This window comes from Dendrobium catenatum, unplaced genomic scaffold, assembly GCF_001605985.2.
Source record: "Dendrobium catenatum unplaced genomic scaffold, ASM160598v2 fragScaff_scaffold_133, whole genome shotgun sequence".
NCBI classification, from domain to species: Eukaryota; Viridiplantae; Streptophyta; class Magnoliopsida; order Asparagales; family Orchidaceae; genus Dendrobium; species Dendrobium catenatum.
Window position 1 is genome coordinate 12,925,337 of NW_021318595.1, and position 10,862 is coordinate 12,936,198.

The following is a 10,862-nucleotide window of genomic DNA, read 5'->3' on the forward strand; positions in this document are numbered from 1 at the left end:
GCTAATTTCCCGCAAAATTATCCCGCAGAATTTTCCGGAGGCTTTCCGACTGCTTTCCGACGGCGTACCGGCGGCTTTACATAACTAGTTTATTTTAATAATCAATTAAAATAAAAATTTAAATTAATAATGTTTAATTATAATATTCAGAATTTTTTAATATAAATAAAAAAATACTTAGTTTTAACAGTTTTGCAGAAACGGCGCATTGGTCAGGGGGCGGGCAGCGGGAGAGGAGGTCCACGGTTCGAAACTCAGCGAAGACAGCGCGGGAGCGGGCTCGTTGGCGCACTCGGGCTCGCCTGGCTCACGCGAGCGCGGTCCGACGCGGTCTGGTCCGGCGCGACTCAAAGCCTGGCGCGACCGCCCGCCGGAGCGGGTTGCTGGCGTGCCGCCGGAGCCGCCGGGGAGCGGTTTCAGCGGGAGCGGCCGGTTCTGTTTTTTTTTTTTTTTTAATTTCCACCGGCGGTTTTTGACTGCCGGCAAACCGCCGGTTTTTTTTTGCCGCCGGAAAACGCCGTCGGAAAGTATTTTCCTACGCCGTTTTTTCCGGCGGCTCGAAAGCCGCCGGAAAATTGAAAAACCGCCGGAAATTGCTCAAATTCCGCCGGAAAAAGCCGCCGGAAGTGGGTGATTTTCCTGTAGTGCGACTCCGAATCCGACTTCGCTCCCTCGACAGTGTTCCTCAGTCGAATTGGAAGTAGCGACGGGCGTCACTCGTTGTGAAGCTCGTCTAAAGCTATCCGACCTGCCTTCTCACTCTATCTCTGTCGAATCCATTAACTCCTCTCTTTCATACCCGCCCTTCACCACTCGACCTAACTCGCAAACCACCTCTTTAAGCCAAGATCCTCCTACCCATAGTCGAACCTGAACCCAAATCCTTTGCCCTAGCTGCCATCTCATTACAGTAAAATCACTCATTACCAGCGGTTTGTTCCGGCGGGTAGCATTAAATTTTTGACGATTTTGTAAACCACCGACGACTTTTCAGTGGTTCATATGCCGTCGGTAAAAACCGCGTATGAAACCTTTTCCTACGATTTTCTTCACCGGCAGTTTTCAGGTGATTTATACCGCCGGCTAAGTTCTGACAGTCAGAACGTCGGTGACCGTCGATTTTGTTATTGTTGACCTCAACAACCAACCCAGGAATCTTGAATTTGATAAAGAGAATTCAGTTTGAATGTGGATTTCCTTGGATTTTATTATGCACTGGTGGAAGAAGCAATCAAATGGGGAACGGCAAGCTTATATTAATAGAGTTGTTTTGTACAAAAACATTTCTCTTCTATCTATAGTTGGCCATGGTGGTATAAGAAATACAACTCTCTTACAACATGTTTATGAAGATGAAATGACAAATAAATTTGATCTTAAAATGTGGGTTTGTGTTTCCAACAACTTTGATTTGAAAAAAAAAGTCATTGCGTATATGCTGGAATTTCTTAAGGAGGAGAAGCCTCGTTTGGCAACACTTGAGGCACTTCAAGATAGTCTTCGGGCTAAGATCATGTCCAAAAAGTTCTTACTTGTGCCGGATGGCATTTCGGAGGATGATGAGAAACAAGATAAAAAAAAATAAATGAGAAAATGCGCTCGACCCTCTGTCTTTTGAAAGTTTGGAAAGTGAAATTTTGGTAACAACTCGAACGGACTCGGTTGTACTAATGTTTGCAAAGGTAATCAAAAAGAGGAAGAGGAAATAGTTAAATGAACAAGCTTAGAGAAAGATGAGTGATTGCAGGTCCTCAACTCTCATGCATTTGCGGGTGTAAAGAACCCTTTATGATGATCATAAATTTTTTTTATTCTTTTTCTTGGAGAGATAGTTACAAAAAAAAAAAAAAAAAAAGAGAAGGCTCTTAAAATCTCCATTAGCAGCTAAAGTCATTGGTGGTGTTCTGAAGGACAAATTGAATGAAAGGCATTGGAAGGCAGCTCTAGAAAGCAACTTATTTGAGTCAGAATTCTATCAATTCCATTTTAAGACTAAGCTATAAAGTTCTGCAAAATTATTTCACATTTTTGTTGTATGTTTCACAAGATCATACGTTTGATAAAGATAATTTAGTCTGAATGTGGACTGCATTGGGTGTCGCTCAGCCATCTCAAGGAATGACTATGGAGCATATCGGGGAAGGAATGCAATAAACTTGCGAATAATGAAGAGTCGTCTCTCAAAATTCTTGAGACTATTTGAAACTTGCCCGTTCAAACTCCAAAATCCACACAAAAAAGGGAGAATTGGGAAGTTTAAATATTGAGAAGGTCGAGATGGAAGATTGCAGTAAATGGGAAACTCTTCCTCCTTTCGGACAACTTCGTTGCCTCAAGTCACTAAGATCTGTTAACATGCCAACAGTAAAAGGGCTCGAAGGAGAAACGAGAATGATAAATGGCAAACTAGAGATGTTGCATATTCTCGAATTAGAAATATCAAATGATTGGTTCGAGGCGAGAATAACTACTGAAGATGGATGTTTATTCCCTCGCTCAACTAAGCAGGACCCATTTTATTGCCGGAAGTCAAAAGACAATTCATATTTTATTTCCCTCAAGATGTTAACGGGTATTTGGCTATCCAAATATTTCATCTCTCATCTAGCTGATGAAATAGCAAGACTTGGGGCATCTCCAACCGAAAATGACATTTTTCACTCCAAAATGCAGGGAAATAAAAAAATGTCGTTTTTCTTCTCCAATCCAACGCCATTTTGACGTTAAAACAGTCGTTTTCTTTCGCGCCTTTCTTCCCTAGCTGTTCGGTAGAGAGAAAAAATTGGCGCAGATGAACAGTGCAACGACAATATTGGCGTCGCACTGTTCATCCGCGATCAAATGGCGTCAAAAATGGCGATCGGTTGGAGCAAAGCAAGAACCGCAAACACTTGTTTGCCGTTCGGTTGGAGATGCCCTAAGGCATCTAATAAATACAAGCTACTCCAATTTGATTTCTCTTGGCAGACATGGAGAAGTGAAGGTTATTAATAATGGCCATTTCATGCTTAGCAATTTCATTGTAAGGGATTCATTGGTGCTGCTAATAGATGCTTTGAAAAGCGTCTCCTTCTTAAGAAGATTTATTACCATAGTTAATAATGATAAAGCTTAGACATCATTATTAATTTAGTAAAAAAAATTTAATTTAATTTGACAAAATTAAGAAGATCAGCCAGCTGAAGTCAAACAAGGAAAAGCCCAATCAAATTAAATGGATACATCAGACTGTCCAAGCTCTGAAAAAAAAATCTCTGCCGAATCCCGGATATCCGGTTGAATGGAAACCTCGGACATACGTTTCACCTCGTTTTGGATGAAGCCTTCATCGTTAAATAGAAATGAAACGAGCTCTTCAATGGGTTCCCACGAATTAAGCTCCTGCATACAGTATTCCCTTCGAGCTTTCCTCTGTTGATAGTTTCCAAACTCCATGCCCTAAAGCCGACGTCCAAACCATTCCTATCTCTCCCGATTTTGGCTCCTCTACCCTTCTGCCTTTACCTCTTCTTGCGATAGACTTCCTAAATCACCATCAGATCTCACGCCAAAAGCTCCCTCCCGTCAGACTTCAACCTCTTCCCGTCGACCACCCAAGCCCACGTCGAGCTCCACTTCCTAGTCTTCAGACACCCTCACACCCCGTCACAGTAACCCACCTTCCCCCTCCTTTTATGGGACATCAGTAGTTGCAGAGTTCTTACATAAATTTTAAACTCATTTTTTTATTTATTATTTATTTATTACGAGAAATTGCAACTGCAAGTATTTTTTTTACTTGACATGTCTTCTCGCTCTGTTTCATGTGAGAATCTGCAGTTCTTTCTTTTTTATAAAAAAAAAAAGTATACAACAGTTCTTTTTCCTGTTTCGAGGAAGGGGAGATGGGGTCTAACATGGATTTGTTTATTTTTATTTTATTTTATCAGATATTTCATGTGATTTACTTATTTTCATGCTTGTTAGAGACAAATAAAGGACGATCTAATAAAGAGATGAATATTTCTGTAGTATTCTTAAGCTTTAAAAAAAATTAAAATAAAATAGTGAGCACGTTTTGTTTTTTTTTTTTTTACATTCAAACCATAAAGACGCTTTATCTTTATATCACTTCAAACAACAAAACAATCCACCTCTCTCTCTATCTCTAAGTCACCGTAGACCACTTTTTTTTTTCTCTTCTATGTTAACAAATCTGTAGCCTTAGTTGAACTTTGCTTCTTATCATTCAAAGTTAAATGGTAAAGCCACTTGATTACCTTGAGGGGCCCACTAATCCTTCCAAAGAATAAAGTTAGATTCCTTTTATTTATTTTTGTTCTAACATATCTCTATTTTGGAATTTTATTAGTTCATTTTCTTTGTTTATGCCTTTATTATATGCGGTAGTTATTAAGATTATTGTTTTAATTATTTGTGAGATAGTTAGCAAGTTAGTACATTTTTAGCCACTTGTACCATAGCTATTATGTTAATTGTTTAACTGCATGCATACTGTAAATATTAAAAAAAAAACTTTTTTTAAAGTTATTTTCATTAACTGTTAAGTGTTACAGTTAGTTAAATTAATTTTATTAACCATTTATATTATAGTTAATTAAATTATTTTACTAATTGTTCGTATAATAGTTAGTCAAATTAATTTCTTTAACTATTTAATATTATGGTTAATTAAATTATTTTCACCAACTGTTAGTCTTATAGTTAATTAGACTAATTTTGTTAACTACTTATATCATAGTTAATTAATTATTCTTTTTACTAACTATTAGTATTATGGTTAGTAAAATTAATTTCATTAACTATTTGTACTATAGTTATCAAAATTATTTTTTCTAACTATTAGTATTATAGTTAGTTAAATTAATTTTATTAACTATTTATAGTATAGTTAACTAAATTAATTTTATTAACTATTAGTTTCATAGTTAATTAATTTCTCTTGCCACTCGTCGTCACAACCAATGTTTCAAAGGTATCAAATTCCTAAACTCAAAACCTTAAGCTCGATAGCCCATTTCGGAGTTTGTGGCGCACCGGAAAACTACCCATACACCCCTTTATTGCGCGTGATGGGATGGGACCCCGGTGCTGCGCCTACGACGAGAAGGGTAATCACCTTAAGGTCCATTTCGGCGTCTGCGGCGCACCGAAAAACCTCATATACACGCCTTTATTGCACTTGGTGGGATGGGACCCCAGTACCGTGCCTACGGCGAAACAGAGTTATTTATAAGTACCTCGAGCGAGGGGAAAGCAAACTGTGTTTTTTTTTTATAAAATTTTTATTTTTATGCAGGTGCACTCTAAGACACCATACATGCCTTTATTGCGTGTGGTGGGAAGAAAGTACAAGGCCGTGGTGTCCTTGTCCGAGGGCACCTACCATACACACTTTTATTGCGCGTGGTGGGAAGGCTAGTCTCCCAAATTTCTCCTAAATGGGGGAGCCGCTGGGAGGCTGCCTAAATTTTGACTGAAGATTCAAGGACTTGGACATAATTTGGACAAATTGAACTTGAACTCAGACTAGAACTTGTACTTGGACTTGAACATGGACAAATTACAAAATGACATAAAAAAATATGAACATGCATTTAACTCAAAATGATTTAAAAAAAAAATAAAAAAATGAATTTGGACTTGAAACAAATGATAACAAAATGAGCTTGAGCATGGACTTAAATGAACAAAATATATATGTAACCAAGTTCAAGACAATGGAGCTTGAACTAAGCATAGAGAAGCTTTGAATGAAACCATGATCTGCATATATTTTAATGAGTCATAACTCAAGTACAAGTGAGCATGTATAAGCATGACTCATTTGCAACAATCAATAATGAATTGAGTGTAAGCTTGAACCGAATGCAAAAGACTCAATCATGAATAAATAAACATAAGCAATTGAGCCCTCACTTGATGAATGCATAAATGAAATGCAAGCGAATGCATATGAATTTTGTGAACCAAGGGATTTGAAAGTATGACTCAATAATAGTGAGGACACCGCATAATTTCATTGAATTATGTAATTTGCACATAAGCAACGTACAATGAAATTCAATAACTTGAAGTATTTAAATGCTCACAAACAAATACATGAACAAATACTACAAATCATACAAGGATAATAATGATGCCACTTGTATCAATCATGTAAGAAAGTCCGTAAGTACTCATTATGAACGAAGTATCAATACAACTTCCTTGAGTATATCAATTGATGAAGTTGAAGGAAGACACAACAATACATTTGCAACCAATAATGCAAGATTTCAATAAAGTGGCAAGGAGTTGTCACTTCGATGGAAATGCAAACTCCCTCAAGTTGTTGTATAAGACTCTTCTTATACACAATACACTATCTACAGACCAATGTACAAGAACTATGATAAATGCAAAAGCCCTTATATAAAATAAAAGATCTGTAATACATACAATCTCTCTATGGATATAGATGTTTATACAACGTTCTATATCTGGGTAAATACATAAAGACTTTAGTAAATGCAGTATCCTGAGGTCAACTTTAGCCTATGAATAAATACATCTACCTTCCTATGAGCAATAATATCGGATGTACTGAAAGGATCAAAGACCACGAACAAGTGTCATACAACAAATGCAAGCTTGTACAAATCACTGTAAGAAATTTATTGTACATAAAGTACACTACCTGCAAGCAAATGTTGAAAAGAATATGACAAAGACAGACTTCTATGAGCCATCATGAAGGACTCGTCGAATGACTAAAATACCCTCGCATAAGTGCACTGTAATTTGTATACACATAGGTACACTAAAAGGGGTAAAAGCAATCATAGAACCCGCATGGGCCCCGACGAGCATGTTATTGGTACACACGTGACGTCTAGGGATGTTGTACGGGTTACTAAATTTGAACCCGATCCTCCTAAGCAGGTAAAAAGGAATAGACAGGGTATAATTATAAAATGCCCCCAAACACCCGCATGGGCCCTGGCGAGCGTGTTATTGGTATACACGTGACGCTAGGGATACTGCACGGGTCAATAAGTGAATTCAAGTTCGAACCCAATCCTTCTATACGGGTCAATAGAAGTCGACAGGGTTCGAACAATCCAACAAGTACGGTGATGGTGACTGATATATTTGTTTTAATACATTCATATTAGGCCTTCAAAGGTCTATAACAATATGAATTTACTAATAAGGGCATAAAACATACAAAATCCAATCTTCTATCGATAATTTGATAGAGTTGACAAGATTCAATCAGCAAAAGTGGAATGACTCCGAACACCCCGATGATGGCTGTGTTGAAGAAAATATCAACCGGAGGGGTTTACAAATATTTTTCAAATGCTGTACCCAAAATCCAAGAAAATCCAAAAAATCTCAAAATCCCAAAACTCAAGTATTTAAAACTAAAATCAAATCATCAAACACTTAAAGCAAAATCCATCCACCCTCCGCAACATTTTGTCAGGGTGGACAAATCAAAATTTACTTCAGCTTGCAAAAAGCTAATGCTTAGTCGAAAATATAACTAGGATTCATTCTCAAACAATCCCCTGCTAGTAAGGACGTGGTACGTGTCCTCTAACCGGTGGTTTTGCCGCCAAATGGCACCGCAGGATAAACAGTTATGACCCGAGGCCCTCTGAACCGAGTGGTTTTGCCACCAAATTGCACCACGAAATATCAGTTATGGCAAAAGCCAACACGCTCTTTAGTGGTATCAAATCCTTGAGATATGAATCAATAGGATATGATCGATATGGCACAAAGCCCTCTGTTAGCTAAGGTGGATTTAAATTTGTTCCCTTAGACAAACATTCACCCCAGGTCTACAAGGTACCTTTGGACGAAGTAACCCATGGCTGTCGATAAGGATCCTTCTGTCAGGTTGGGTCGACTACCTCCTTTGACTAAGTAGACCAGGGACCACGATGGCTCGGGATGACAGAACAATGGGATCTTGATCGGGTCCATCATCCATTCCCCCACCATCCGCTTTAAGTGCAAGATGGTGAAATTTCTAATTTAAATATCAAAATTCCAATTTCAACATTCCTTAAGCCCATTGCTGCTACTATATGCCAGATAACACGTATTCTCTATGTATCTGATTGACGACTAGCCTTAATCGAAAGTTCTCTCTCGTGATTGGGAGGGGTAATTAACTATAGGGGCTTGCGCCCTATAGGAAACCAGAACTCAGATCATAAAGTCCTCGCAAAATGAGGGCGAAATCTCTGGGTAGTGTCTTATCTACAAACCCATCTGCCTTCCAAAATTTACCCCGGAACTTATTATGTTAAAAGTCCCCCTCATCAAAATAAAAAGCACAATCATTACTTGGTAGGGAGGCTGGGGTCGAATTTTTGGAGCCCACAGTTATCAGCGGTGTATCGGCTGTTCAATCGTCGATATGTAATCGTTATTCTAACAGCGTAGGCCACCGGTGATGTACCGGCGATTTACAGGAGGTCAGAACCGATGGAATTGTCGACAGTGAGACTGCTGGCGTGGCGCCGGACACCGTCGGCAAACTACCGTTATTGCAGTTTTAGTAAACTTCCGGCCGCTATGGTTAGCCATCCGGTATCAAAGTTTTCGACGGCTAAACCTTCGGTTGGCTGCAGAAAACCTGTAGCATTTGAAAAACAAAATTGATAGCCTCCACTCTATTTACTGATTTTTATCCTAAACTTTAAACATACATATAAAATATATCAATTTTCACAAATATGGGCAACACGCCACTATAATCAATCATAATAATTATCAAAAATATATTCATCAAAATAAATCAACTTATAATAAGTTCATAACAAAATAGTAAGTCAAACAAAATAAGTTCATCATAAGTTTACACATAAGTTCATCAAACCATATAAACATATGAGAGCAATTCAGGGCAATTGAGCTTCTAGGTGAAGGCTTTGCTGCCAAAACAATGCTAAGTTGAGGCAATTAGGAAAGGAGGGGAAGAGAAGCTATGTGCCTAACAGATGTATTTACAAACCCATACACAATACAAGTAGCAAACATAGCTAGGCTGTCAAAAAACTCATTTTTCGTGTTTGACTTAATTAGCTCGAGTTCGATTAATTTTTATAAACTTAACTTTTTATTGAGCCAAACGAGACAGACCTTTGCAAGTTAACAAGCCAAAAACAAACAAAAGATTTTGGCTTCTTTGCCTTACAAACTAAGCCAATCAACACATCACCTCGTCCAAGTTCAACTCATTTACTCCTGTAAATATTTATAGCATCAACTCCTCTTATAACAAGTTTAATAATTACCAATAGACTATCTTTTAACATCAATACAAAGTTAACTTCCTCCATTTCATAATTACCAATAGCCTATCTTTCCCTCATCTAGGCACTTCACTAGTGCATCCATCTACTTCTCCATAGAATCGCCTATCCTTATAAACAACCATCCATCCATCTACTCCTACAGGTGAAAATTAAAACAAAAAAAAAAAAAACACGAACCTACACGGATGATAGATTCACGGAGGAGTTGGCGAGATCCTCGGCCTTGCTTTGATGTCAGAGCGGGGTCGAGATCTTCGGCCCGAGGGAGCTTGTCGGCGGCTGGAGGAGCGTCTAGATCTTATGAGAGGGCGGAGGAGACGAGGCGACTGTCGAAAGGGAGAAAGAGGACGTTTCTAGCAAATAAAATGGAAGGTTAGGGGCGTCTTATTTTAGGGCTTTTTCCAGCAGCGTTCCGGCAGTTAGGATCGTAAGAACAAAATCACATAATACCGGTGGTTTACACCACCGGTAATGCGCCGGTAATAACTAATGCTAGAAAAATAACCGGCAGTTATTTGACCATTGCTAATTCCGGTGGCGGTCATTTAAAAAATCACCAGTAAATACCTGCGGTCTAACCCCGGTTAAACCTGAAAGTTCGTTCAAAATGTTAAGCCCTATGAACTTAGTGAAATTACTAAACGACAAGAGGGGGGGGGGGGATTGTAAAAGTCTTTTTCTTAATAAAATTATCCCTAAACAAGAGTTCTAATTTTTTTGTTGTTTTTGAAATTTTAAAACAAAGATTTATGCAATTTTACTTTCACAAAATTTCACATGCAATAGATATGACAAATTTAAAATGCAAGCAAAAAGTAAACAACGATAAGGAAAGAACACACCAAGAATTTTATAGTGGTTCGGTCAAAATATGACCTACGTCCACTCCCCGGAGTCCTCCACTCTGGGATTTTCACTATCAAAATAGTTCTCCTTTTGCCCCCCTCGGCAAGGCGGAGAAGCCTGTACAAACCTCCCTTTCACCAACCCGGCGTGGCGGAATACCAAACTCTATTTTCGCCCTCTTGGCGACGGCAGAGAACCTTCTCGTTTTTCTCCCTCCTGGAGAAGGCAGAGAACCTCGAGGTAACGGATGTAGACGAGCCTTTCCCTTGGAGATCCTCCCTCAAATCCTTCTCGGCCCACAGGAGGAGCAGGATGCAGCAAGCTTAGAGCAACCGTGTGATCTCCCTCACACCTCTTCTCCCTCACAACGCTCACCTCCTCCTTCCTCTCTCAACCCTCAAGAATTTCTCTAGAGCTCTATCTCTTGGAATTCCTCTCTAACCACGTTCACCCCCTCTGTAAATCTTACTAAAAAAGAACTTGATTGATATCTAAAAAAGGCTCCAAAAACCTCTGAATTCAAAAGTAGCCGTTAATGTTCGTACAGTACGATTCAACATCGTACAGTACGATCTTCATAAACAGCCGTCGTCCTGGTACGAAGATGTACGAACAATTAAATAATAATTCGTACTGTACGATATAATATTGTACGGTACGATTCAACAAGATACTATTCGTACAGAATGATGGTCTGGA